At 57.1% G+C, this 6,059-nt stretch overlaps 1 protein-coding gene across 18 annotated transcripts in view; it reads left to right on the top strand.

Annotated features, from left to right (window-relative positions):
- Positions 1–244: 244 nt before the first annotated feature.
- MAPT (microtubule associated protein tau) overlaps positions 245–6,059 on the top strand; it is a 111,102-nt gene continuing 105,287 nt past the window's right edge. For all 18 annotated transcript variants that reach the window (XM_059908906.1, XM_059908895.1, XM_059908904.1 and 15 more), the window contains exon 1: positions 245–371. The gene's annotated coding sequence lies outside the window, so the exon portion shown is untranslated. The remainder of the gene's footprint in view (positions 372–6,059) is intronic.

Here is a 6,059-nt window from a genome sequence, read left to right as displayed (position 1 = left end):
GGCCCAAGTCGTGGGAGGGAGGCGAGACCCGGGAAGGGAAGCTCAGATAGGAGAGAGCCGAGAGGCGAGGATGGGCCGATCCTTGGAGCTCTCGCGCGCGCCTACTGGTGGCCGGAGGAGAATACGCCCGCGGAGGCCTCACGGCCCGCCCCTCCCCTCGGGAGGCTCGCGCTCCCGCTGCTCGCGCCTGCGCTGCCCGCCGGTCTCAGGAGCGCGCCCTCTTCGCTCGTGCGCGCGCTCGCAGTCTCCACCACCCACCAGCTCAGGCACCAGCAGCAGCGCCGCCGCCGCCGCCCACCTTCTGCCACCGACACCACAGCTACTTTCTCCTCTGCTTCCCTCTACTGTCCTCGCCCTCTGTCGACTATCAGGTAAGTGCGAGGCTCCGACATCTGCCTCCGCGTCCTCCCTCCTGCACCCCCATGCCGCCTCCCCTCGCCTCAGAGATGGGTTTCATGAGGTGGGCATTGGTCGGGGGCAAAGGCGGCGGCCCCTCCTTGCGCCCTCAGCGCTCCGGCGCCTGGATTGGGGCGACTTGGAAAGGGACCCATGCAAGGGATGCACGCTCGCGCGCGCGCGCTCGTGTGTGTGTGTGTGTGTGTGTCCTGGGGGGGGGGGTTGTCTACACGACCCGCTTCTCGCGGACCCGTCAGGTGTTGTGCCCACAGGGTGGGGCGCGGATGGCGGTGATCTGGGGGAGGGAGCTGCTATGCACTCTAGAACACCGCCTTTTGCCGCAATGGGCGTATGACTGTGTGTGGGGTGGGGGTGGAGGGGAGTCCGGTGACGACCCCCGAAACCGAACCTGTAATCCAATTTCTCTGCCTCGGTTTGCCATCAGCTCTAAGGAAGGTATTGATCGGGTTCTAGAAAAGATGACTCCCGCCTGCCCCTCCCCGGCAGCGATTCCAGTGGGGCTTTCGCTGCCCTTGGTTTAAGGCGGTGGCCCACCCTCTCCTCGATTTCCTCCTTCAGAAACCCTCAGGGGACATTTGAGGGCTGGGAGTGGAATCGGAGAAATGGGGAGGGGTCCCGGCGCTGTCACTTTAGTCGCCCTTCCCCCTGCGCGCGCCTGGCACCGAGACGCAAGCAGCGCCGTGCCCGAGAGAAGACAGCGCGCGGATCCCAAGGTGGAGTCTCGAAAAGGCAGGGGTCACCTGGCCTTGCGATGTGGAAGGATTCGGCAGCTGCCGATCCCGGCTCGAGGGCGCGCACAGCCGCAGCCCCGCACAGACCCGCTCAAGGGCTGCAGGTGCATTTCGGGGCGGGCCCCATTCTCTGCGCTCCGCGCCGGGCGCCCGGCTTGTGCGCTCCCTGCCGGAGGCGAGGGGCTGGCGCGCAGGGCTCGCCCCTCACTGCGGCAGTGGGTGTGGACCCGGGTGGGCGAGGAGGGGGAGGGTAGGCTTTGCCTCCTCCCACTTCCACCCTTGCTTTTTTCCCCTCCGAACGCGAGGTGCCATCTTTTTGCTGTGTGTCACGTCTCTACAGTACCGTGCCAAGCCGGGTGGCTGGGCTTAGGAGGACAGGGCGGGGACTGTCATTAAAGGGGGGAGCGCAATTAGCGCTGAAATCTTGGCATTTTGCTGCTGCGGTCTTGAGCACCGGGGGCGTTCACCCGGAATCTTCCTCGGGGGCTCGCTGCTTTGTTTGTAGGGCTTACGTGATCTGCGTTGCCAGCACTGGTTTTTGGCTTTTATTCTACAAGGGTGTTTAACCAAGGTTCCCACCCCTCCTCCCGCTTTTTGCCCCTCATTTCCGAGCCCTTTGTTAGCTCTCAGAGCTCGCCGGGGTCGAGGAACTCCAGTTAGCCTCGGGGGCACGCATGGAAAGGGCGTCACCCCGCGCAGCCCCCTCCCAGAGCCGGGCCACGCGCCAGAAAGCATCCGCGGGGCTGAAGGGGTGGGGTTCGAGGTCTCCGCCCGCCTTGCGGGTCGCCGCGAAGGGACGATGCCCCTCCCCACACCCGGAACGTCCCGGGGGCCATGCCCCACCAGCCTGCCCACCAAGGAACACCAGTGACTCCCGGTGGGAGCTCGCAGGCGGGGCCCCGCTTCGCTTCAAGCCCTGTTGCTTCGCCAGGCAGGAGATTGTGAGGAGGGGCCGTGAGGTTTCCTCGGGTGCTGCGGGCCGCACCCATTTTTATCGGGAGGACTGGGATGGGGGGCGCCATGGGGAGGTTGTCATGGAGACCACACGCTCCCCGGGCCCTTGGGGCGTGCCTTCCCAGCAGAGATGGAGAACCCTGGGACAAGCAGGGCCGCCCCTTCTGGATCCTGGAGGACGCTGGAGGGAGACCCGCACCCCAAACCCTGAATCCGTGCCTGTTCCTAATTGGACTCCGGCGGCCGCAGCCACGCAGATAGGCATCTCTCATGTGTTTTTATTATTATAGCTGAATATTATTTTAGAACTGTGCGGGATTTTCACTTAAGATCCCGAGTTCGCCGCCGCCTTGAAACCGGGAGGCGGGGGTGGGGAGGGAGGGCTAGAGAGGCGGGTACGGACCCTGGCGAACAAATCCGAGCCTCGCCCTCCTTCCATTAGCCGGAGCCTGGCCGACTTTCTGGTTAATTCTATCGCTGGAAACTGGTGCGGGGGCGCAGTTCTGAGAGGGATGAGCAATTTAGGGGCCAAATCGTCCTTTCGAGCCGCGCAGATTGATCTGAATATTCGGGAATGACTCGGCGGGGGGTCGAGAGGTTGCCGGGGGCCAAGCCGAACCTTCTCGTGGCTTCAGGATAAGAGCCTCCCTGTAAAGCTGGGCTCGGCACGGGTGGATTGGAGAGGTTCAAGGATCAATTCGAGCATCTTCCCCGCCCCTCCCCCCAATAGAGCTGGACAGGAGATTCTGGTACCAGAGAGAGCGAGGGTCTCAGAGCGGCCCTGGGAACGGGGAGCCCGCGGCCACCCCTGCTCGGGATGGACCGGGGGCAGAGAGGTCATCTCCTGTCGGTTGGGGGAAAAGGAGCGCGGCAGAGGCAAGTGCGTTTAGCTCAGTGCCGGGAACAAAGCGCAGTACGGGCATCCGCGATTTTACTCTCTTTTGAAATGTGTTGGCGGTTTGGTAGGGCTCTCTGGTCGGCAAGGCCGGGGTTGGGGGGCTGTTAACGGAGGAATCCCGGGGGCCGGGGGACGGTCCTTCGTACGCGTATCGGGAAATTCCATCCCTGGCTCTGGGCGCGCTTTAACTAAAAGTCTTCCTACCCGGGAACGCGAGAGATGCCCCGTTTGCGCCCACGGTCCGACGCTGAAGCTGGGGCCAGCCGCCGACTCCTGTCCCCGAATCTCCAGCAGGTGGGGGCTGTTTTAAGTCCCGGGAGAGCCCGCTTGGCGTCAGGCGGTCCGGACCCGTAACTCCATGCGCGAGTCTCCGGCTGGTCCGGGTTGGGGTGGATGGTGGGACCTGGGACAGCGACTGCCAGCCTGCTCCTCTGGGCCACCGCGCGCTCAGGCTCAACAGGACAGCTTTGAGTTTTATCTGATCCCCGTCCCTCCAACTGACCGATCCTACGACAGAAAGAGAAATGCCTTTCCTACCATAATTAATTAAGGTATTTTTTTGTGTTTTATGATGTTGCTTATGTTTACCACATAAGAATTGCGTATCCATTCCTCCATCTCCAAACCTTCCCCTAAATAAATTAATAACACGCTTCTCCCAGAGCCCGCTTCAGAGTGACTCTTGAAGCTAATCAATTTCTTGACCAACGTTTGCTTCTGTAACAGGTTGTGTTTACTGCAGTCACCTGGCTTGACTCTTGGCGTTCAGCGTTGGACAATTTGGGGGAGGTGTTTGTTGGTTATGCTGGTTTTGGATGAATGACAGTCTGTGACTGTCCGACCTCCTCTGCACACGCCCATCTTTGAGTGGTTTCTAATATCAGGCACAGATTCCCCCAACAGGAACAAAAGAAAAGGATTATTCCCACAAATTACAAGAAGAAAACTTAAAATCAGTTTGATTCAAGAAGGGCCAGATTTATTCCAGTTGGGAAAAGAGCCCCTTCTATTGAACATGCCCTTTGACCCACATGCCCTTTGAGAGCTGTGGCAGCTTGGAGATGTGGTAGGATTGGGGTGCCCTTTGTTTAGGCTGAGTTTTCCTTCTGCCCTTTTAACATCGATTCGTGAAGCCCATTTGTTGAAAATTTTAAGAAATTGTTTTATTCTACCTTCCCTCGGCATTTATGTATATAAATGTATGTATATGATTTGGGTGGCTCCACAGCTGTGTACATGAACATATGTTAGTTTTCAACTAGATTGTGCCTTCTATTTAGTTAATTAGTACCTTCCTCCCTCTCACCTTGAAAAAGAATCACTCAAAAACAAATAGAAGCACCTTTAGGGGCTTAGTACAGTGCTAGACATACAATAGGTCTTTGGACCATGCTCATTTAACACATAAATGGATAAAACAGGAAAATGCAGGTTAAAAAAGGTGGTGAAAAGAAAGCAGAATGGGAGGAGGGCTTTATTCAAGGTCATGGCATCGAGAAGTTCTGGGGACAAATCCAGTCCAGTTCGTCCCCTGCTCTGTGTCAAAATGACACCCAAAAGCTGCCTGTGCCCCTTGGTGCACCTCCACGCCCTCCCCTCCCCCACTGCTTCCCTGCCTTCTCCCTTCCTGCTGCTTACGGTCCCACAGCCTGGTCCCCACTGCTCACCTCACCCTCATTGGCCAGCAGAGTGGAAAGGGGAGAGACCACACTCCACCCCCAGGGGGAGGAAGACCCTGCCCTGCCACCTTTAGCACTGCAGGTGCTCCTCCTGCAGGAGGTCAGAGGGACGGAGGTGGGAAACCCCTTTGCCTCTGCTCCTTCTTCTTCCTCCCACTTTTCATCATCCCACTTAGAGGACCCTCCCCAACCCCTCCACATCCCCAGAAACACCCACCTGCCCGACCATTCCTAACTTGCCAGCCTAGATGCTTCCACTAGTGACTTGGAGCTGGCATGGGAGGGCCACCTCAGCAGGTGAGAGGAAGAGAAGACCCCAGCCTCACCAACTGGGCTACAGCAGGGAGCGGAATCCAATGTTCCAGCTGGGACTCTCAGCTGTTTTCCTGTAAAACAGTGGTTCTCAAGCTCTGGGGCCACTTTAATGTCTAGAGACATTTTTTTTTTGTTTTCACAACTGGGCAGGGGTGCTACTGGCATCTAGTGGAGAGAGGCCAGGGATGCTGCTAAACATCCTACAAGGCCCAGGGTGCCTAAATGATCTGGCCCCAAATGTCACTAGTGCCAGGGTTGAGAAGCCCTGCTATAGAAACATTGTTACCCTGGCACCATCATCTTAGTGGCATCTTATGTTCACTGAGTATCTTCTTGGAGGCACTGTTCTAAGTGGTCCCCAGAGATTATCTCATTCAGTCCTCACAACAACCCCTTTAAGTAGCAGTTTGTATTATCTCCGTATTACATATGGGGAAACTGAAGTACAGAGAGGTTTAGTAACTCACTAAAGGTCACACAGCCAGTGAGTGGTGGAGCTGGGTGTCTGACAGGAGCCCCTGCCCCCTTCTCAGCTACACGTGGGCTTAATAGGCCTTTATGGGCTAGCGGGAACCAAAGCGTGATCTATAACATTGACCCAGTGGAATATACTAATTCCAAAACCACTGACTCGCATGTGAACTTTTTTTTTGTAAGAGTCTGTAATTGGAGCACAGCCTAAAGCTCGGAATTTCGGCCTTGACACATGGAACAAGAGATTTTACTCAACCTCTGTGCCTCTGTTTATAAAACAGGGAAGATATCCTGGGGACCTTAAACCTCTTCCCCCAAATCCAGGATTTCAGGACTGCTCTGTAATACAAAGGAGCAGCCAGGTCTGACTGGCTTAAAGAAGCCTGGAAATCAAGATCGGGAGATCATGACATAGACTCAGCTATGGTCAAAATCAAATCACTGAAGTTTTAGGGACATTAGATCTCCATCTTAGGTTCTGCACCTCAGAGGCTGAAGCTTTGGCAACTGCCACTGGGACTCAGCTCGGAGCCTGTGGGTGTGAGAGGAGTTGGGCGGGCATAGGAAGGACCTCAAGCCAGAATCTCAGTC

This window comes from Balaenoptera ricei, chromosome 20, assembly GCF_028023285.1.
Source record: "Balaenoptera ricei isolate mBalRic1 chromosome 20, mBalRic1.hap2, whole genome shotgun sequence".
Taxonomy (NCBI): Eukaryota; Metazoa; Chordata; class Mammalia; order Artiodactyla; family Balaenopteridae; genus Balaenoptera; species Balaenoptera ricei.
Note: the sequence above shows the minus strand (reverse complement) of the source record. Positions and strands in the feature narration are given on the sequence as shown.